The sequence below is a fragment of the Marmota flaviventris genome, chromosome 4 (assembly GCF_047511675.1).
Source record: "Marmota flaviventris isolate mMarFla1 chromosome 4, mMarFla1.hap1, whole genome shotgun sequence".
Lineage (NCBI taxonomy): Eukaryota > Metazoa > Chordata > Mammalia > Rodentia > Sciuridae > Marmota > Marmota flaviventris.
In genome coordinates, this window is record NC_092501.1 from 36,763,759 (window position 1) to 36,787,325 (window position 23,567).

At 37.3% G+C, this 23,567-nt stretch overlaps 1 protein-coding gene across 3 annotated transcripts in view; it reads right to left on the reverse strand.

Annotated features, from left to right (window-relative positions):
- The window catches only part of Kif20b (kinesin family member 20B), a 122,651-nt gene that overhangs the window by 78,003 nt on the left and 21,081 nt on the right, over positions 1-23,567 (reverse strand). Inside the window, exons 1-2 of one of the 3 annotated variants that reach the window (XM_071611102.1) lie at positions 21,600-21,690; positions 18,254-18,383 (exon numbers count right to left, since the gene is read on the reverse strand). The exons of 1 other annotated variant lie outside the window; for it this stretch is intronic. The gene's annotated coding sequence lies outside the window, so the exon portion shown is untranslated. Of the gene's footprint in view, positions 1-18,253; positions 18,384-21,599; positions 21,691-23,567 lie in introns of those variants that run through there. One more of the 3 variants, XM_071611100.1, reaches the window with a different exon arrangement.

Sequence of the window (23,567 nt, forward strand, 5' to 3'; positions counted from 1 at the left end):
CAGCTATCATAAGAATTTGAACATAACAGAATAAATAAAATTTGTATTCTATAAATAAGGGTATTCTTAGCCTGATGAATGTGAATTGATTCCAGATAGCCTGGTCTTTATAGAATTTGTTCATTTAAAATATAAAATTTATTACTTTTCTTTTATTATAAAAAAATACATAAGAATTCTAGAAAATGGAAAATGTGGTTTTTAAAGAAGGAAATAAAATTATCCCCAATCCTATAACTATTGATATTCATTCTTAGTTTTTATTTACTTTCATAGCTATCTATTGTGTTAAACAGTAAGCCTTAGGCAGAAAGCAGGTCCATTCATTCCTGTTCTCTATCCTCACCTCTTCACAGAAGCAGGCATAGTAACATGTTTTAAAAATACAAACATTTACAAACTTAGAAATCAAACTGTATTCACATATTGTTTATTTTTTGTTGTTGCTGCCTCTGTGTGTGTGTGTGTGTGTGTGTGTGTGTATTTTTTCAGGATTACTTTTTGTTACTACTACATCATGAGCATCAGATGTATTTGATCTGACAAAAAACAGATTTGTACATTCGATCCTTTTTGCTTCTGAGACTTGTTTCTCTGAATCCTCTCTGCCTTCTCTGTTTTCCCCACTATTCCCCAGTCATAATTTCCCCTCTTATTTCCTATTAGCTTGTGTACCTGCCCTCTACTAGCTACTCCCATAAGGTATAGTAAACCCTCACCATCATGAGAACTTTTAGATAACCTGACTGGCAGTTGGCTCCCATTCTCCACTTAGTTGGGGTGAGCTCAAATTGTACAGAAAGAAGCAGGAGAAGGAAGGGAAAGAGAATCCCAACAGGAAAGGTAATAGCAACAACTCCACCTTGGTAAACAGGGATGTGGCAGCTGGTCCTTGAGTCCTCGGTATGCTTTCCAATCTCATAGAATCAGTAATCAAACTGGGTCCCAACTAATGGAAATTCCTAATGTTATTGTGCTTCTCTGGCCATCTCAGGCAATGGTTAAAAAACAGACCCATTGATATTTTAGCCAAAGTAAACAAATGACCATCAAGAGATACTTAATTTCATATCATGAGCTGGACCCTAGGAATTGGTCTTATATATCAAATTTTTGGACCTCATTTACTATGTTATGTCAGGCTTTTTTCTGTTCTTTTTACAAAATTCTAATGATAGACAATATTCCTCTCCCAAATAATATGCTTTACTTGAGCTGTTCATTTCTTTACCTAGGAATAAGTATCATCCACAATGGGAATAATAATAATAATAATTATTATTATTATTATTATTATTATTATTATTATTTGAGAGAGAGAGAGAATTTTTAATATTTATTTTTCAGTTTTCGGTGGACACAACATCTTTATTTTTTTATTTTTATGTGGTGATGAGGGTCGAACCCAGGGCGCTCGGCGCATGTCAGGCGAGCGAGCGCGTTAACGCTTGAGCCACATCCCCAGCCCTTATTTATTTTATTTTATTTTTTTAAGAGAGAGAGAGAATCTTTTTTGTTGATGGACACAACACAATGCCTTTATTTTTTTTTAATATGGTGCTGAGAATCGAATCCGAGTACCGACCGTGCTAGGCGAGCACTCTACCGCTGAGCCACAACCCAGCCCCCACAGTGGGAATTCTAATAGATAAATAGTGACTGCCTAAAGTACAAGATTGAGAACGGAACCATGTCCTGGCTCAGTCGGTCAGTGTGTGGTGATCCTCTGTTGAAGTCTGCCATTGGTAAAGAAAGTTGAAGGGAAAAATATGTTCCAGGTACCCCTCCTGAGGATCTTATATTTTTCCCACTCACCTTTGATTTAGGACCTTCTACTTATGCTGAATCAGTTCGTAGGTGATCTCACAGTCTTGTATCCTTAACCCTTATCCTGCATTATGTTGTTCCAGACATAGACGGGATCCCTTTCCTTTACACACACACACACACACACACACACGGCCCCCAGCCATTTGTATTTCAATCATTATTAAAAGACTGGTCATAGAGAGGTTACTCTGATATAAACCAGAGACATTAAGACTTAATGTCTTAAAGACTTAAGACATTATAGTCTTAAAAAGTTCAGCTAAGGGGCTGGGATTGTGGCTCAGTGATGGAGTGCTTGCCTCGCACATGCGAGGCACTGGGTTCGATCCTTAGCACCACATAAAAATAAATAAATGTATTGTGTTCATCTACAACTAAAAAAATATATTTTTAAAAAAGATCAGCTAAAATGAACCCTGTGATGTTGAATCAGAATCCAGTGCATTAGTATGAACTCGTTTTTAATATGTAAACACGGTAGATGCAGAAATATAGATGTGTTAGTATACATACACATAGGTTAGTATACATGCATCTGTCTTCACCAAAAGAGCCAAAAAGTAATAATTTACCAGTAGTGAAAAGCTCACCAGGCACTAAATTTGATTTCTAAATACCATTCTCCAATAAAAGGAACCAGGGTTTCTTAGAAGGTTGATTGGTCTGGGTGCCTTGGCGCATGCCTGTAATCCTAGTGGCTCAGGAGGCTGAGACAGGAAGATCGTGAGTTCAAAGGCAGCCTCAGCAAAAGCAAGGTGCTAAGCAACTGAGTAAGACCCTGCCTCTAAATAAAATGCAAAATAGGGCTGGATGTGGCTCAGTGGCCGAGTGCCCCAGAGTTCAATCCCCATTATCCACCCCACAAAAAAGAAGGGTGATTGGTCCCAACAGAGCCAGAAAAAAAAAAAAGTCTGAAACATCTTCTGAAGGAAAAAAATTACTTTCTTAACGTGAATCTTTTCTAAGATACACAAGAATCAACATAAAGAAGCTCTGAATGGCCCAAACTGAACAATTTTAGCAACAAAATAATGATCATATTGAATTATAATACATATGGCAAAATATATATCCCTAATATAGTTTAAATAAATAACTGGCTAAATAAATAAGTGGGGTAGGGGATTCTCTTCCTTAAAGTAGAATTATAATTCTACGCTAGATTAATAGAAATAGAAAGTCATAATTGCTCCAGATATGATATATTGATGGATGCAAAAATTAGTGAACGAAAATTTGAGAAGAAACATACTTTGTATGGTCTCAGATTATCTCCAACTGCCACCTTTGGAGATCAGATGTAACTATGGTTTGGGTTTAAATAATATTTGTTTTCTCTCTTACACTCCCAAGTTTGTGAAAATTCCTATAATCCTATTTCTTTGTTTTCTTTAAATGATGACTGTGGGCATTAACTCTGAATCTGGACATGTCTAAAATTATCTTCATTTTATTCTTTTTCTTTGAAAATATTGTTAGAATGCCTTTTAAAACCTTCATTCCTTTGTTAATAATCTGGTTTTTGTTTTATTTTGTTTTATAAATACTAGGATTTTACCCTTCATCTTAGTTTTCTAAAATTTTACCTGCCAGTGCCTAGTTATGATCTGGGGTTTTTGAATTTGTATTTCTATTTAAATTTGTTTTTCTAGGTAGCATTCATAGGCCCTTTGGAAGTCTTTTTATTGACAACAAGATATTTTATTCTGTTATTTGAATATTTCCTCTGGCCTACTCCCACCATTCTCTCCTTCTAGAACTCTTAGATTTTCCTTATAGTTGGTAGTTCTTGGTTGTGTCCTTAATGTTTGCATTTCCCTTACCTGCTCAGCTTCCTATTTGTTTGTGAATGCTTATCTATGTGTTTTGTTTTTCTTCCTGTGGTTACAGACAGAGTTGCTCAGTAGTACACCTGGACATGGGAACTCTTGCTTCCTTTGCAGGTACACAAATCTCTTGGGTATTTCCCTGCTTATAATATCTAGGTGTTACCATTCACTGAAATTGCTTTTGCAGTTTACTCCATAGCACAGTAGAAGAACAAAGAGAAGAACTGCCTAAATATAAAAGAAAAATCACAGTGAATGTTGATTTGAGATTTCCTTCTGGTCCCCATATCCATTTTCTTCAAGCTTAGAGCAATACTGAAGCCTATCTCACAATTTATAGGTGCCCTCTTCGCAAGTTTTGGGTAGTGGTTCCTTCCTTCATTGTTTCCCCAATTCTATATTCTGTCTTTCATCAATTCCCCCAAATTTTCTGGTCCATTTAAAGCAATTCAATTTGTTAAATCAGCATGGTTATCAAGTATCTCCTTTGGGTTAGGGTTTGGATCAGGAGAAAATGGCAACTAGATAAATTTGTTTTGATCCAATAAGATACTACTTTTCAGACAAAATATTATCCAAATGATTACTGTAGTAAACAGGTAATAACAAAGCAATCTGGCTGAAGCAGAGGAGGCAGTCCTGAGCATGAATTGCTTGATCTCTTCTTTGCACTTCACTGCAGTTCCTGAGACCTTCCATGGATCCTAGAATTCTGCAGAATAGTTTAGAAAATCACTAGCAGCTCAGAGCTCAGGAATATCTGTCCCTAGTAGATTCTTTTATTTTTCTTCTTATATATATATACTTATTTATTGGCACCATGATTGAACCCAGGGGTGCTTAATCACTAAGCCACATACCCAGCCCTTTTTATTTTTTTATTTTGAGACAGGGTCTTGCTAAGTTGCTTAGGGCTTGGCTTAAGTTACTGAAGCTAACCATGAACTTCGGTCCTCCTGATTCAGCCTCCCAAATTGCTGGGATGTATTTGTGTGTGTCTATCTCTATCTCCATCTCCTGCCCTTCCCCTCTCCCTGGCTGTAGATCAAACCTAGGGCCTCACACATGCTAGGCAAGTGTTCTATCCCTGAGGTATACCTCCCAGTCTCTAATAGGTTCTTTTTTTTTTTAAAGACAGACAGAGAGAGAGAGAGAGAGAATTTTAATATTTTTTAGTTTTTGGCGGACACAACATCTTTGTTTGTATGTGGTGCTGAGGATCAAACCCGGGCCACACGCAGACGAGCGCGCTACCACTTGAGCCACATCCCCAGCCCCTCTAATAGGTTCTTAATAAATAGTAGCTATATATATATGTATGTGTGTGTATTTAAGATAGGGTCTTTCTGAGAGCCATAGCCAAGTAGGAATGACACATGGCATTTTTGGTTGAAAGGTGATGCCAGCAAGCCATTGAGATGATAATGATTATGTTAAGATGTGCATTCAATTGGAGATTAGACACCTGCTGTCCGCCTCGGCCTGCTACTTTGGAGCTCTCTGCTACTTTGGAGCTCTCTGCTACTTTGGAGCTCTCACGGGACTCCCGGAGAGTTCCCATTGGTTGGGGAAGTGCGGTAGGAGGGAATTCTGGAGGAGGGATTTCCTGTTGGAGTAGTGTGTCCCGGGAGAAGGCCGCATGCGTGGGATTTACGGGAGTTTTGGAAATAAAGTTTGTTCCTGCTTGAGTGGCTCGTGATTTTGTGCCCAGCCAGACTGCGGCAGGGTCTCACTAGATTGCCTGGGCTATCCTCAAACTTGTGATCCTTCTGTTTTAGACTCTAGAATAACTGGCATGATAGGCACATGCCTATGTGCCTGGCTGCAGCAATCATTATTGTTACTATTAAAACATTGCCCCCTCAACCTTAGACCTGCCTAAGTCCTGAGACCAACTTCTGCTACATTCTTAAGGTCCCATATTAGAGAATTTTTATAAAAAATTTAAAGAACAAATGGCAACTGAGTAACTACTAAATATACCTAAGTGCTCTCTCAGACATTTAAAATATCACCTTGCTTAATCTGCACAATGACCCCATGAGACAAGCGTTTTGATCTCCAGGATGTAATAAGGAAGTAGTGGCTCAGAGAAGATAGGCAGGAATGAGCACAAATTAAAATGTGTAAGAAATGTTCTGATAGTCCATTTCCTTAAATTTAATTAAAACCAAGTGCTGGCATGATCCCATTGGAATGGAGGAAATGATGTCTCAATCATCAGGAGCTTTCCGGGTTTGAGGGTCTTGCCCAGGATGAAAAGCTTGGAGGGGACTGTCCTGTCATCTTCCTTGCATCTGCACAGCTCTGCTAAATGCCAAAAAAAAAAAAGTATACTCTAGATTGCACCACTCGGTGGCTTCTGTGTGACCTGTGATGCCAGGAACTTCTGAGAGGTTGGAGTCCCGATATCTTTAGAACCTCAAGAGACATTCCACCACACAGCCATGTTCTGTGAGGACCAGCTTCCTCCTCCAGCCACTGCACCAAGATACTCAAAACCTCATGAATTCTTTCATCCCTGGCACTCACTTTATAGTGTAAGAGACTTTTTTGTCTCTTCTTTCTTTCCCTCAATGTGTTCCCTTTCTCCTCTTTTCAGAATAGCTAGCGGAATCTAACAGAGTTTTTAAGCTTTTACAAAATAATTACTGCTTCATAGCTGGGCACAGTGGCCTACGCCTGTAATCCCAGCAGCTCCAAAGGCTGAGATAGGAGGATCAAGAGTTCAAAGCCATCCTCAGCAATGGCGAGATGCTAAGCAACTCAGCGAGACCCTGTCTCTAAATAAAATACAAAATAGGGCTGGGGATGTGGCTTAGTCGTCAAGTGCCCTGTACCCCTGGTACTGCTACTAGTACTACTACTACTACTACTAATAATAATAATAATAATAATAATAATAATAATAATAACTGCTTCATGGAACTTTCTCTTTTGTTTTGAGGAGGAAAAAAAAAAAACTCAGCCAGTTACAGTGGTGCATGCCTATAATCCCAGCAACTCAGGACTGAGCAAGAGGATCTCAGCAGCTTCAGCCAGCCTAAGCAATTTAGTAAGACCCTAAGCAACTTAACAAGACCCAGTCTCAAAATTAAAAAAAAAAAAAATTTAAAAGTTGGGGATGTCACTCAATGGTTAAGTGCCCCTGGGTTCAATCCCTGATACCCAAAAAATTTTAAATTAAAAACAAAAAAACCCTGAGACATGGGGACTGAGGGTGTAGCTTAGTAGAGCACATGTTGAGCATGTGTGAAGTTCTAGGTTTTATCCCCAGCACCATGAAAGAAAGAGAGAGAGAGAGAAAAGAAAAGAAAAAGAAAAACAAATCTACAGCAAGAAAATACCAAATCTAATGTTGAGAAAGGAGGTGGTGAGTACAGAATATGGATAATTATCTCAGTAAATTTTCCTGCCACAAAATTTCAGTTACTGATCCAAAGCCCTCCTAACACTAGTAAGAAACAAGAGTTAGGATTCAAAAACATTCTTCTAGCTATGCACACATTCAAAATAGAAATTCATGAAATATTCTCCAGTTGTTGCAGAACAGATGCTTCTGGGCAAGGGAGAGCAGCAGCTGCAAATTCTAGGTGAGCTGCCCAATGACCACTCATTGAGATGGCAAATGGGTGAGACCCAAGGATTTGAGTCTTATCAGGGTTTGCAATCCAAACCCACAACTGACTCACCTATAGCAAGACATTTCATCATCTTACACTAGATAAATGAAGTACTTCCCAAGGACAGAATGTAAATTATTTTCGCCTCACAACTTTCCCATGATTTATGCTTATGTAAAATTGTACTTTCCAGAAATGAAATGACAGTACTATTAAAGAGCATCAAAATGGAATAAACCCAGTATGTAAGGGAGAGGTAAAATGAAGTGACTTTTCTACATGGTTATACTTTCAGAAGATTTTTAAATTATATTCTTTTCAACAATAATTTCACATTTCCAGGTAGAAGGTTTTTCTTTAAGTTTTATTTCAAGCAACTCCAATTTGTTCAAATTAATTTATCCCTTGCAATATCAATATGTACTTGATTATTCAAATTTAAGGAGTTTAGACACTGAGAAAACTAAGTTATTAAGTTACTGAGGAGTTTAGCCACTGAGAAAACTGAGTCACTTAGTTTTGGTTAAATCTTTATGTTTACCAAAGTATTTTTATATTTAACTCAACTGTAAAAAACACATTAAAATTTTTTTAAATAAATGGGGAGGTAGAATGAGCCCTGAACAACCAAAATAACGGATTTAAAAGTTCAAGTTTTCATAAGTCAGGCTTTTGAACCACATTATTTTGTTTACCCAGTGCATTTTTATCTGAATAAATACTTTAGACATATCATATAAAATGTGAAGAGAAAAATTGAACATAGAAAGAAAAATTCTTCCGAAGATCTACCACCCAAAAACTTCCACTAACATTCTTATTTTATTATATAAAATATAGACAAATTTTATATATGTGTATGTTCCAATATTCCCACTATTGTTACTATTGCTATTTCTTTTATATAGCCATCAACAGTATTTTCATTGAATTCTCTCTTTCTTTTTAGTAATTGTAGAATAATTTCCTCCATTTTAAAAATTGACTCTTCATAATCCTTTTTAATGACTATCTAATACACTATTGTGAAACTTCATTATTCATTTAACTAATTCCCTATCAGAAACAGAGGATTTTCTGATTTCTGTACCTTCCTCTCCATCTGGCATTGTAGTATATGATGGTGCTAAGAGTTTCTGAATACCACAGGATAAACATCTTTGAGTAATCAATTTTCAACAAAATTGAAAAAGGAGATTCGTTTTAAAGTAAACCTACCTTAGACATATTATCAAATTTAATTAAAAGGCTGGGGATATAGCCCAGTAGTAGAACCCTTGCCTAGCATGTACAAGGCCCTGGGTTCAATCCCTAGCATTAGAAATGATTAAGTAAAAATTTTAAAAAAGAAGTTATAGAAATATTAGGAATTTTAAAGATAAAATAGGAAAATGATTTTTTCTTTAGTTTCCCAAGGTGGGTTTTAAAACTAAATGAAATGTGATTAAAGAGAATGATTTTGTTCAGATACTTGTGAACCATAGATGCAACCTGCATTGGTAGAATTATGTAATGGTCTTTTGTGATGCTTAATTTTACATCTTCTGTACAGATACACAAGAAAGCGATGTCTGTATAAATACATAAGAAAACAAACTAATTAAACTTTCCCTTACTTTTACTGAAGAATATCTAGGAGTAAATGTATGTTTCCATGCTCTGTTTTAAGTACGTGTATCCTTTATCTATATTTTATATAATAAAATAAGAAAAACAGCCCTTTCTTGTTAAGTGTTTTGGCATTATTTTTCTAATTTTTCTTTTTGCATTATATGAAGTGAGTTTTATTTCTTTAATGTATCTTTTTTCTTTCTTATTGGAAACATTTTATGTTTAAAAATGAATTTACAAAGGAACTAGTATAACTAATTTGTTCTAAATTAAAAATATCCATTGTGATTTTAAATATAAATTTTACCCTCTTAAACATTTTTTAATGTTTAAAGTATATTCACATTGCTGTACAATAGATACAGAACTTTTTTATCTTGCAAATCAGAAACACTGTACCCATTAAACCACCCTCCTTTTCTGCTTCCCCCAGTAATCATCATTCTACTTTATATTTTTATAAATTAATTGTTTTACATTCTGTAGTTTACCCTTATACACGGTTTCACTTTCTGAGGGTTTAGTTTCCTAAGGTGGGTTCAACTTTTCATTTCAAAATACTTGAGAAAAACAACTTTACAGGAGGAAAGATTTATTTTGGCCTATAATCAATTGGCCCCATTGCTGTGAGTTTGTGGTGAGATAGAATATATGGTGGAGAAAAACTACTGACCACATCTTGGCAGAGAGAGAGAACAAGGAAGGGGCTGGGAAAAAAATATATACCTTTTCTGAGCATGCCTTCAGTGACCTACTTCCTCCAGTTTGGCCCTACCTCCTACACTTTCCAACACCTTCCAATAGTCTATTCAATTATGAACCCATAAGTGGATTATTCTACTGGTGACATCAGAGACCTCATGATCCAGTCATTTTTCAAAACCTCATGAACATTGCTGCACTGGAGACTGCCTAGGCCTTCAACTCATGAACCTTTGAAGTGTATTCCAGATCCAAAGTATGATACAAGGTCAACCACAGTCCAAAATTACTAAATGGAAACTTCCAGAAATTAACAATGCATAAGTTTTACATTGTGTGCCATTCTGAGAAACATGATGAAATCTTATGTCATCTTTCCCTTGTACCGAGCACATAGATCATCCCTTTGTCCAGAATATCCACACTCTGCATGCTACCTGCCATTAGTCACTTAGTAGCTGTCTCAATTTTCAGATTGACTATTATGGTATCATTTGTGATTGTGTTCAAGTAACCTTTATTTAATAATGACCCCAAAGTGTAAGTGTAGTGATGTTGGCAATTTCAGCATGTCAAAGAAAAGCCAAAAAGTGCTTCCTTTCAATAAAAAGGTGAAATTTCTTGATTTAATAAGGAAAGAAAAAATACCATATACTGAGGTTAAGATCTATGATAAGAATGAACCGTCTGTGTATGAAATTGTAAAGAAGGAAAAGGATATTCATTCTAGTTTTGCTGTCACAACTCAAATTGTAAAAGTTACAACTACAGTACTTGATAAATGCTTATTTAAAATGGAAAAGGCATTAAATTTGTGCTTATATGTATAGAATAAACAGTTTATATAGTATAGGGTTTAGTATTATGTTAGTTGCTGTGACAAATTTCTGAGAAAATCAGCTTAAAAGGAAGAAGGATTTATTTTGACTCAATTTCAGAAATTTCTGTCCATGACCACTTGGCCCTGTCACTTTGTTCCTGTAGCAATACAGTAAATCATGACAAGAGCACATGGCCGAGGAGTGTCTGTTCACCTCATGGCAGCCAGAAAACAGAGAAAGAGAAGAAAGAATCATCAGTCCCAATATTCCCTTCAAGGGCACGACAGACCCGTAATGACCTAACTTTCTTCTAGTAGACCCTACCTCCTAACTTTCTTCTAGTAGACTCCACCCCACCTCCTAATAGCACCACAGACTGGTGCCCAAGCTGTTAGCACATGAGCCTTTGTGAGACATTTAAGATCCAAACATAATAAGTACTGTCGTTTCACCTATCCACTGGGAGTTTTCCCTCACACAAATGAGGGACTGGTGTACCTTATGTAAGTGCACCCATGCAGTATTTGTCTTCTCATAAATGGCTTATTTCACCTAGCACAATGTCTTCAAGACTTATTGTAGCATGTGAATGGACTTTCTTTTTGTTCTATTCCATTGTGTATGTATTTCACATTTTGTTTATCCATTCACCTACTGAGGGACATTTGTTCTATTTCTAAATCTTTCCTCTTGTGAATAGTGCTATGATGAACATGGATGGGCAAATATCTCTTCAAGAACCTTGTTTTTAATTCTTTTGACATATACTCAGAAGTGGAATTGCTTAATCATATGGTGGTTCTATTTTTAACTTTTTTTTCAATTTTTTTTTTTTTTTTTTAGTTGTAGTTGGACACAATACAACTAAGCCTCCCAAGCTGCTAGGATTACAGGCATACGCCACTGTGCCCCGATAATGTGCATTATTTTTAAAAGCCTCTTCCAATACAGTTTATTTATTTTGTTTATTTATTTTTATGTGGTGCTGAGGATTGAACCAAGGACCTCGCACATACAAGGCAAGCGCTCTACCACTGAGCTACAACCCCAGCCCACCATTTTTAACTTTTTAAGGAATCTACATAGAACTCATTTTAAAGAGAGAAAGAAAGATGATAAAGATTTCAAAAAAATAGCCTCTTATAGAAGTCATGTTGGACTAACACTCTATACTCAAGGCAGGAATTTATTTCCTCAGCTTCCATTGTTCCCATTCTTTTCCCTGAAGACACCCTATTTTTTTTAGGTGTCCACTCTTCCTTCAGAAGGCTCTTGACTCAAAGGAATTCAACCTCATACCCAGCTTTGGGAATATATCTTGCCCACTTTAAGCCATCCATGGTAATCCCACCATCCTAGCCAATGAATGGTTTGGAAACTCTGACTTTAGGCATTCAGTTCATTACCTCCCTCTGGGGAGTGTTATTGGTAGAGGAGTGGCCATGTAACCTAAGTTGACCCAATCAGACTGAAGGGAAATGTTTCTATGGTATGATTGGGTAGAAGTTTTCCTATAGAACATGAACAAATAAATGTATCCCTGTTTGCTGTTGAAAGCCATTTCTTAATAGTGAAAGCCTTAATCTAAAGATAAAGCTGTTATACAAAGGATAACCACACCAAGAGAATATCAAAGAAATGGGATGAAGCCCTTACAGCATTGGTCCTGGAGCCCTTCTGAGCTCCAGACAGCATGTTTATAAACCTATTGTTTAAGATAGTTACAGTTGAATTTTGTTACTTTTAATCCCATCTGATACAAGGCTCTCCTATTCAGGAAACTTTGGGTGAAGTTTAGAATCATTTATCTCACAACTCTGAGGTCTAACAACAGGCTTCTACTACATTTTCTCTTCATACATTGGCTGGTCAATATGGTCTTCTCAAAACCAATCTGGGGATGTTGTTCCTCAGGACTTGTTTTGTTTTTATATTGGGGGTGTAACCTGGGGCCTCCTGCATGATAGGTAAGCACTCTGCCACTGAGCTACACCCTCAGCCCATGAAGAGCTTTTAAAATCTGTGAGAAGATTTCCATTCTGTTGCTGAAAGAGGAATGAGGAAAGCCTTACCAGGAGATAGTCTGACTAGATCTAATATGGAAGAAGATAGATTGTACCTCATGGTGGACATGGAGAGAAATGCAGGACCACTGCCAACCTATACAGTTCTTCTATGTGATTGATTGATTGGATTGATTTGATATCAAGGATTAAAACCCAAGGATGCTTAACCACTGAGTCACATCCCCAGCCCTTTTAATTTTTTATTTTGAGACAGGATCTCACTAAGTTGCTAAGGCTGCCTTTGAACTTGTGATCCTCCTGCCTCAGCCTCCCAAGCTGCTGGGATTACAGGCATACACCACTGTGCCCGGATATGTGCATTATTTTTAAAAGCCTCTTCCAAGACAATTTACTTCCCCATGATGGTAAACTGTCAGAACACATTGATTTTGTTACCATGAAACATTTTTATTTGCCTGAATTTTTTTATAATAAATATACAAATATATCCACCCCCTCTTACCTGGTACTATCTGGACAAAAGAACATCCTATGTCACTATAGTATGCTGATTTTAAGTCCTTTGGGTATAGACTGAGGAGTGGGATAGCTAGGTCAAATGGTGGTTCCATTCCAAGTTTTCTGAGGAATCTCTGCTTGAGTCCATTTAGTTTTAAATTCAGACGTAATTTTAATTTGTAAGTTAACTTTAACAAACTGGGAAATAAGTTTTGTCTAACTTTTCATTAGAAACAATTTCAGAATTACAAAAAAGATGCAAAAAAATCATGAGCCAAAAAGATACGGTTCTCATATATCCTTCATCCAGCTTCCCAAATATTCACATCTTACATAAAAATAATGCAATTATGGCCACTTATAGTGATAACACAAATGTAACCCCAGCAACTCAAGAGGCTGAGGCAGGAAGATCGAAAGTTTGAGGTCAACCTCAGCAACTTGGTGAGTCCCTAAGCAAGTTAGTGAGACCCAGTTTCAAAATGAAAATAAAGAGCTTGGTATGTAATCCAGTGGTAAAGTGTCCCTGGGTTCAATCCACGGTATAAAAAAAAAAAGTGATTATGAACCCAGGAAATTAACCTTGCTACCATGCTATTAACTAATATACACACTTTACTCAGACTTCACTAATTATCACACTGATATTCTTTCTATGGTCCTGGTTCCAATTCAGGATCATACATTACATTTAAGACAGTCCCTTAGTTCCTTCTTTATCTTTTATAACACTGACACTTTGAGAGTACTGGCCAATTGTTTTGTGAAATGTCTTTCAAGTTCAATGTGTCTGATTATTCTCATGGTTAAATTCAGGCGCTGCATTTTTGACAAGAATACCATGGAAATGATGCTGTGCATTATTTCAGGAACCACATGACTTTAATATGTCTTATAACCAGTGATATTCAACTTTGATTACTTGATATTAATCAAAGTTAATATCACTGGTTATGGTGGTATATGCTAGATTTTTCCACCCTAAAGTTTACATTTGTACTCTTTGTAATTAATAAGTATCTTGTGTAAAGAAACCTTGAAAATATGCATATATCCTGTTTCTCATATTTTGTCCCACTAATTTTAACAATCATTACCTACAAGTATTACTATGGTATTAGCCAAATGATAAGAACAAAATCTAGAAGAATCCCCAGAAGTACGTGATAGACATCTTGCAATTTGACAATATAGTATGGTTGCCAAGAGCAGGAGTTTTGCAATCAGACAGCTCCAAATGCATATATTGGTTCTCATGTATATTGGTATGTGATCTTAAATAGATTGACTTCCCCGAGGATCAGTTCCCTTTTTATGGAGCCTACCTTATGGCATTTATGAAGGCTATAGTGAATGTGTAGCACTTTTCAGTATCTGGCATATAGTAAATACTCAGTAAGTGTTAGCTTCCATTATTATTATAATGATAATGATTGTTGTTATTGTTCAATCTTCAGCAGAAAGAAGACCCAGTTACTTGTATAGTTATGTATGTTAAAAAATCCTTTTCTTCTTTTTTTTTAAATTAAAGCCTTTTATATAATCTCCCTAGGAAGATTTTTTTTTTTTTTTTTTTTTTTTTAGTATTGAGGAGTGAACCCAGGGTCTCATACATACTAAGCAACATCCCCAGCCCTTTTGTTTTGTTTTGTTTTCTTTTAAGACAAGGTCTTACTAAGTTGCCCAGGCTGGCCTCAAATTTGTAATCCTCCTGCCTCAGCTTCCTGAATAGCTAGAATTATGTGCCCCAGCACCCAGTATTTTTCTGCTGTACTGGGTAAATGGGAAAGAAATCAGATTGAAAATGCACATGTGTGTGCGTGTGTGTGTGTATACACAAATATAATGTGTCCAGTATTTTAGGCCTGATGACAAGGAGAGAGACTAGTTGAGATAAATTCAATATAAAAATAGTATTTAGTAGTTGAATATATAGCTCAGTTGTAGAAAACTTGTTTAGCATGTGTAGGGAGGGGAAGCATGGGAGGAATAGATGAACTCTAGATAGGGCAGAGGGATGAGGGGGAAGGAGAGCGTATGAGTTAGAAATGATGGTGGAATGTGATGGACATCATCATCCAAAGTACATGTATAAAGACACAAATTGGTGTGAATATACTTTGTATATAACCAGAGATATGAAAAACTGTGTTCTATATGTGTAAAAAGAATTGTAATGCATTCTGCTGTCATATATAAATTAGAAAATTAATTAAAACAATGCTTTTAGATGCAACAGTCATCCTTCCACCAAAGAACTGCATGCCCCACAATCACATAATAATTGAGATTTCTTGCTAGTCGTTAAATTCTAGTCCTGAATTCTTAGATGGCAACAATGAACTGAGGATCCCTTCTCTCAGTGTACCATTCCATTCCATTCCATGCCAGAGTATCTGTTTTCAAATGCTTGGATTTTGAATGTCCTCCAAGGGTCCATGAGGAAAGGCTTTGGTCCCCAGGGTGGTGTAATTGTGAACTAGCAGAACCTTTAAGTGGTAGGGCCTTGAGGGAAGTTCTTAGGTTGTTAAAGGACATGCCCTTGAAGAAGACTGTGAGACTCCCAGCTCTTCCATTTCCTTTCTCTTTCACTTCCTGGCCATGAGGTGAATAGTTTGCTCTGCCCTGTGCTCCCTGCCATTGCTATCCAGCATCCTACCAGAGACCTAAAAGCAATGGGTCTACCCAGTTATGGACTGAAATCTCTAAAGCCATGAACCAAAATAAATCTTTATTTTTATAAGTTAATTATCTCAGGCATTTTATTATAGTGACAGAAAGCTGACTAACATACCGGCTATCAACAGGGTTTTTTTTTTTTTTCCTATTATTTTTCTTATAATAGAAAAATATTTTCTTTTTGTTAAGTATTTGATCTCTATCTAAAACAAATACAGATGGATAGGACTGCAGGTTTCTTATGCCTGGCCCACCTGGCCATTTTAGCTATACACAAAGAGGCTTAGAATTTGAAAAAACACTGATATATGCTTCCTTAATCTGTATGCAGAACAACAACCCCACTAGCTCATTCACAGTTTTCATACTTCATGTATGTTATATCAGCAAGCCTTTAAATAACTATTGAAATAAGTATTAGCATTCTCCTTGGGATGCAAGAAGTTAGGTGATTTTTATGAGACTTTTTTATTCTGAATATTGTGTGGTTAAAATTTTGACTGTTGTTTTATTGATCTGTAAAACTGTTAGCTCTGAGTTTTCTTTCTAGGAAAAGTGAATAGACAGAATAGGTAAATCAATGAAACTTCACCTCCCTTGAAATGGTAACCTAACATAATCACTTCTTCCCTGCCTTTTTCCTTTTCATTATAAAGTGAGCTACCATTATTGAGCACTATGTGCCAGGCACTGGGCTAAAGATTTGATGTGCATTGATTAATTTAGTCATCATAACAACACTCTCAACTATGTTCAAGTGCCGCAGTCCAGCTTTTGGACCTTTTTTTTTTCCCCCTTCTGTTTAATTTAAATAATGACCATAAATAATCTGCTACAAGCAGAAGAGGAGGATACAAAATGCCACAATACCAAGCCAATTGATGGCTCCATGCAAGAAGCCCTTGGAAAAATTATACCAGCAATGACACCATTTGCAAAGATATCGAGTTACAATTTGTTGTAGATTACAGTTTGTTGTCTCAGTCCAGGTAAGGCAGTGTCTCAATAGATTAACTCACAGTCCAGGTAAATCACAGTCCAGGTAAATTCACAGGCAGCTAGCTTAAATCACAATCCAGGTAAGTTCTGCAGGCAGCTAGCTTGATCCGAAGTCTCGTCCGGTTCTCAGCTGAAGTCTCGTCCGGTTTTCAGCAACACTGGAAATTCTTCCATCGTCGTCCTCACCGGCACTGGGACGAAGGCAGGAGCTAGCTTCCAGGTGTGGGAGAACCATTGTAGTTACTGGCCTTGGAAACGATCAAACTTCAGGGACGTGGGCCGCCTTCTGCCTGCAGTGTCCCGGGCAGCCCCAGATGGCCCCGGAGAGAGTCCGGGGAGTGTTCTGGACTCAAACTGCCACTGGGTACAGGGAGCAAGAGCCTGCGAGACTGTGCCTCCAGGTCAGGTTTGGATTTGGGCTCTCGAAATGGCATCCCGCTCCCTGGGGGGGGGGGGGGGGCGGGGAAGAGCCGGCTGCCGCCTCTTGGAAAGTCCTTGCTGCGCCGTGACCAGCTCGCGGCACGTGGCAGCCGCCACACTGATTCATGCACCCTCCGGTAACGAAAAGTATTCAGTAATAGCCTTTTGCTGCAACTTTTTTCCTGATAATCCTTCCTCCTCTGAACTTTCTTCTTTCTGACTAGAGTTCCTGGGCTTCTATCAACACATGCCCTAACTATTCTTGGTTCCACTGGGGTGCCTCCTTCCCTTAGTAATTTACTTCTCACCCCTTCCATATTTTCATCATAAAGACAATACAACATTTCAAGACAAAACAAGACACAAACATACTGTATCAATCTTCTTCATTTTCTCAAAATGGCCATTTTTCCTCTCGCCCTCTCTGCCTAGGGACGAGCAGATTTGCTCCCGTCCTATCTATAGATGGGCAGCTTTTTTTCATCACTTACCGCCGAGTGACAGCAGGAGTGGGAGCCATTTATTGTAGGACAGGAGGGGTATATATACATTCCACACAGCTTATCTAATTAACATAAACTAGATACAGCAGTCAACCAATAAGGAATCTCCACACTTAATGGCTCGCTGGCGTTACTTCACAAACCACTCCCTCTGCAAAATGCCAGGCGCCATCTTGACTTGTTTACAGACCCTAACATTCAAGAATAATTTTTTTCAAATGGAATCATGATTCACATGATTCACATGCAAATATAAATAAAAAATGTCCATGATTTTATTTAACATATCAACAAATGATGAAATCAGTTAAGATGTTACACCAGTTAAAATGAGATTTCAAACACCAAATACTTTAACCCATTAGAAACCCTTATTTATTGGTTTCAAAATGTATTCATAGATGTTAATTGCACTAATATAAACAAAGGAATGGATTAAAAATAAAGTGAAAAATGAAAAATGTATTATATTAGAAGGACTGAAGAACTGAACTTTCAGTGGAGTTTCCTGAAATCAATCCCAGAACCCTGCAAAACAAACCATATGGGGAAGCTCTATATGTAAGACCAGACAACTAAATTTAAAAATACCTCATTATCTCTGAGCTAAATAGTGCAACTGCCCTATTACAACTTTGTTAATCAGTTTGCTCTTACTGTAATATACCTGAGATAATCAAATTATAAAGAAAATGATTTATTTTGACTCACAGTTTTAGAAGATTCAGTTCATAACCAGTTATTCAGTTCATGACCAGTTGTCCCTGTTACTTTTAGTTCTATGCTGAGGTCGCACATCATGGTGGAACCGCGTATCAGAACAAAACTATTCACCTCAGGACTGGAAAGTAAAAGAGAAGAAGAGGAAGCAGATGGGGTCCCAGAGTCCCTTTCAGGGGCATGGCCCCAGTGACCTAGGGACCTCCCACTAAGTCCCACCTCCTAATAATTCCACTACCTCCCAAAAGTACCTTGGGCTGAGGACCAAGCATTTGACATGCGAACATTTGTGAAATATTTCAAATCCAGACTGTAGCAAAACTTCTTATCCAGAAATCTGAAGAATGATCACTAGAAGTTGCTGCTGCAGAAAAATCTGCTTTTCATGGTGTGCGTGCCAGTAGAAAGCAGCCACAATGTAGAAAGTCTTTGCCTCATTTCCTCCTCCCAGATCTCATTTGGGTGTAATCAACTGGCACAGCCAAATTAGTACAACTAAATTAGCACCCAAAACTCTAGCTGCAAGGAAATCCAACAAATATAAATTTCATCTTCCTAGCCTTGGAAATATAGAAAGATATACAAGAAAGGTAAAATGGGAGCTGAGCAAGCCAGTAAATAGTATCTGTGGAAGAGATAAAGCTGGGTTTTCATTAAACACATTTCATTTTCTTCTTAGGCATAGAACTAAATTTCCCATTCTCCCCTGAGGTGAGTGGTACCCTATAATTGACTTCTACTAAATGAAATGTGTGCAGAAGTGATATGCTACTCATTGGCCTGGCTTCTAAAACATGCTCTTCCTCTCCTAGCTGCTGACTTGCTTAGATGTTGTTAATGCTCAGGGAGTTGAGCATGAAAGATAATAGAGCCCCTGTTAGCTTAGGCCCTGCTTGACTACAGACAGCACCCTCTCTACCTTCTCCCCTACATTAGTGTAAGAACAATAGTGGTTTTTTTGTATTAAGCCACTGAGATTTGGAGGTTATTTTTAGCAGTAATGCCATGATTAAAACCACAAATGGAACCTTGAAGTAGAGTGCTCCTAAAACAAAAACCTTAAATGAGTGGCACTAATTTAGTTGTGAGAAGAAAGGAAACTGATTCCAGAAGCATAAAAAATGACAGTCAGAACTACACAGTGGCAAAAACATTTGGCAAAAATCCTCATGTATAGTAACTTAATAGGCAGGCCATATGCTTACTACTATATAAGCTCCAAGAGAAGCAGTTTGAGAAAGCCAAACTGTTAATGTATGTTGGCTACTATTGACTATCAAGTATTGGCAGTTTAAGAAATGAAAAAAGAAAAAATACATAAATGTGGTGTTTTAAAGTAGATTATTTCTAAAAAATTTTAAAAGTTTAAGAAAATAAAGTAGACTATTTCTAGATCTCAAATAGTAGGAAATGAAATTTCATTTCAATGAAACTGAGCAAAAAACAGATCTGCTAGATTACCACCTTATGGCAAAGATCTCATGAAAGTTGTGACCTTCCCACTCAATCCTGACAGCATCACACTGGCTACCACTAGTGAGCCCTTGAAAGAGGCATAAGGATAAGGGGGGGAAAAAGATTGAGAGCTATATCAACAAAGAATTTGGGGTGTAGTATGTGGCAAAGGAACTGTCTGTTAGGAAATCAATGAGAAGCCCATTAAGTTTCTGAGGAATTCATATATCAAAAAAACAAAAGTCTGCAGCAGAGAACTAGTGAAGGCATAAAAGAAATCTCAACAACCCAAGACCAGGAAGCAGACTTCAAGATCTACATATCCCAAAAGAAAGCCTTCTTATCACCCTCTTCAGATAAGCCCATGAAAAATAATGAACAATGAAGAGAATTCCCAAAGAGCAGAACCAAGGTCACAGAAAAATGGACAAAGTAATTTCTGTGATGAACAGAAATGGTCCAATCAAGGAATTTTGTGGTCTAATTGTCTTCTGGTCTGAGAATTTCACAAGGCCTACCTGACTATGCTTTAGGCCAGTGTCGGCTTTGTGTCTTTCATTTTCCCTTTCCAAATGGGACACCAGAGAGTCTCTGCTTATTACTATATATTTAGAGAAGGAAAAGGAGAAGGATTTAGAGAGCTCTTCTTTTTAGTTTATAAATTATTCAATCAAAAAGAACCCCCTCTATATTAGATATATGACTAGGTATCACCAGGGCTTTAAGCTGAATATAATAACTTTGAATGATCTCTTGAGCATTTTGATGGGGAGTATATTTTGTGTAAGAAAGCTCCAAGAGAAGAATGAAATGGAAATTTATTGGTGGGAACTAGCAGAGACTAATTATGTATTTTCCAAGTTCACTTACTTTTCCTCCTAGGCACTAAGTTAAACTACATTTCAGATAAGGGTCCATGTAATTGAGTTCTGGTCAATGATATATGGGTAGAGTTGACGTAAGACACTTTAGTCCCTAAAACATGCTACACAATCCTCTATGCTTTCTTTTGCCCTTAATCTAATAGCTGAGTGTCTACACCTAAGGTTCCTAAAGGATTGTGGGGAACAGAAACTCCTAGCTGACCACAAGATGTGTGTGAATGGTAAACTTTTCCTGTATTAAGTCATTAAAATTTTGTACTTGGTAGAGAACTTAGTGTTAAAAAAACTTTACCATACAAATTTAATATGCTAAATACTATATGATAAATGCTAACTATAAGAGTTTTCAGATGTATAAATAAATTATTTCATCAGTTAGGTGATTACAGGCCAGCCTAAGACAATTGGGGCACTCCATGAAAAACAGTACCCCTTAGGACTAAGGGATTAAATCTCTCAGGGGGAAATGACACAGCCAAGCTATCTCTAGTCTTATGGAGTATAAGAGACATACCAGAAAATTAGGAGTTAAAAAGTAGACCAGTGCAGTGTTCAAGGTTATAAAATTAAGATGACACAACAGGAAATGAGAGGTTGGGAAGACAGCTCAGTCTGCAGAGACTATGTGGTCAGCAAAGATACCAAGAAGCCAGAGCCAAGAAAAACAAGATCATTAAAATGAAACCCAGTGAGGGCAGGTCAGTGGTCTGTCATGTTCCAAAACCCAATTAGGAACTTTCCCAAATGATAGCAAGGACTAGATGGTAAGGGGCAATGGTGGGTATAAAATAGTCACTAATGTAACCTGCTGTTACCTCTACTTTGTTAGCATTATAAAAATCAAACCCTGGGTAAGAGACTTCACATGGCAATGAGACACACATCAAGTGAAAAGGCACAAGTAAAAGGGCACAGGGCAACGAAGGCCCATCTCCACATGTGATGACATCAAGAGACAGGGACGATGTCTACCTGAAGATACCATAAGAGCTGTATACCTTTGTCCTTTGTTTGAGTTGGCCTGATATTTCTGTCCCCAATATACTGTATCCTTCTGTTCGAGCATAATAGTCTTTTTCCTGTCCCAGTGGTGTTTTTATCTGATTCTTATGGTAGAGAGAACAGAAAAAAAAAAAAAAAAACAAGTTGGTGACAAGCTTATTTGATAAGTAAATTTTAATTTTCTAAGGGTTGCATTTCTGACATGATTATACCCACTCATAATGGAATATTGTATGTCAGATATAAATGTGTGGGTGTGGTAGGCCAGAAAGGGATGCCACTGACATAAGCAATTAAAGCCTTAAAATTGTTTTGGGTCTTAGATACGGTCTTAGGCTCAATTGTTAGTTAACATCATGAACACTCTATCTTTCTGGGTCTAATAAAGAAAAGAAAAGCACCCTGGATATTCAGAAGAGAGAGAATAGGATGCAAAAAATTATCAGAAGATGGTAAAGCCCAAACATTAGCGACAGCAGGAAGCCACCACCACCTTTAGGTAGGCAAGACAAAGGGAGAAGGTAGTGTAATCAAAGCCCAGGAGTTAGGACAAAAAAATCAAGGTATACATATGCTGTAGGTGCTGGAGACTCAAGAAGAGGGGTAGCAGCTGTTGGCGATGTCATCCGAGGCAGGGAGGGAAGGAGAGAAAGTCCCTGTTATTCTCTTACCATTGCTTCCCATTGGCTAAAGTTATAGCCTGTAGGAGCCAGCCCTCCTTTTTGCACAGAACAGGGTGAGGACAAGCAAAGACTCTAAGCATATATAAGTATAGGACCAGCAGAAACTGTAAAAACAGGAAGCAATGTATACCATTCCACCAAGAAAAATCAAAGCTCAAATGTTGGAGCAACTTAAAATAACATTATAATCAAAGTGGGATGTTTTTAAATTTTTCTTGCTTTTAGAGGTCTTGTTCTAGTTTGGTGATTTAAGTTATCACTGTTTTCATTTTTATTCTAGGCTGTGAAAGAGCTAGCATGTGGGGAAACATCTTTATTTTGTGTGCATATATGACATATATATATACAAGTTTAGCTTCTTTCTCTTTCAACCTTAGTAAGCAATTTTGATTAAACATTTGAAAACTGCAGAGGGACAAATCTGCCTCTGCCATCTTGCAGCTCTTCAAACCACACACAGTAATGCCTTTGTGTTCATCTTCTGACTTATTCGAATGATCATATTTTTTGCTTGTTTTAATGAGATAATGTAACAATAACTGGTATGTGGAAAAGATCATATGCTGCTAAATCATCATATGTATTAACATATTTCCAAATCATCTCCCTGCCATTCCATTCCTTTATTTGGGGGTCAACTTTACTGAGGCAAAATTTCAAACACAATATTTCATTATAGAGGAGTTTTGTTGTGGTGGTGGTTGCTGTTTTGCGGAGGGGGCGGGGGCGGGGGTGTAAATGAGGATTGAATCCAGAAACACATTACCACTGAACTACATGCCCAGATCCTTTTGTTTTTTATTTTGAGACAAGGTCTCACTAAATTGCCCAGGCTGGCCTCAAACTTGTGATCTTTGTGCATCAGGCTCCTGAGTAGCTAGAATTAGAGTCAAATGCCACTGTGCCCAGCTCATTGTAATCTTAGTGTATTATTTTTCTCCTCAAAATTATAAGAGAATGTAAATGAGCTAAAACAACATGAAAATATCACTTTTATCTTTACATTCTAAGAAATCAAACTTCTTATTTCTTGTCTCTAGTTCTCTCCTCATCTTTGAGTGTTTTTGCTTGGTTTCTAGACATAAATAATACTCACACAACCAAATTGCTTCCACCAGTTAATAATATCACATTGCAAACATTTTTCCATAGTGCTGCATTGTCTCCATAATGGAGGAGACCTATGACATTCCCTCTAACTGCTTTTATATTCCTCCATCAGCTCACCTGAATTGTATGGTGAAAAAAAAGTTTTTATTTAAAAAATTATTTTATTTGGAT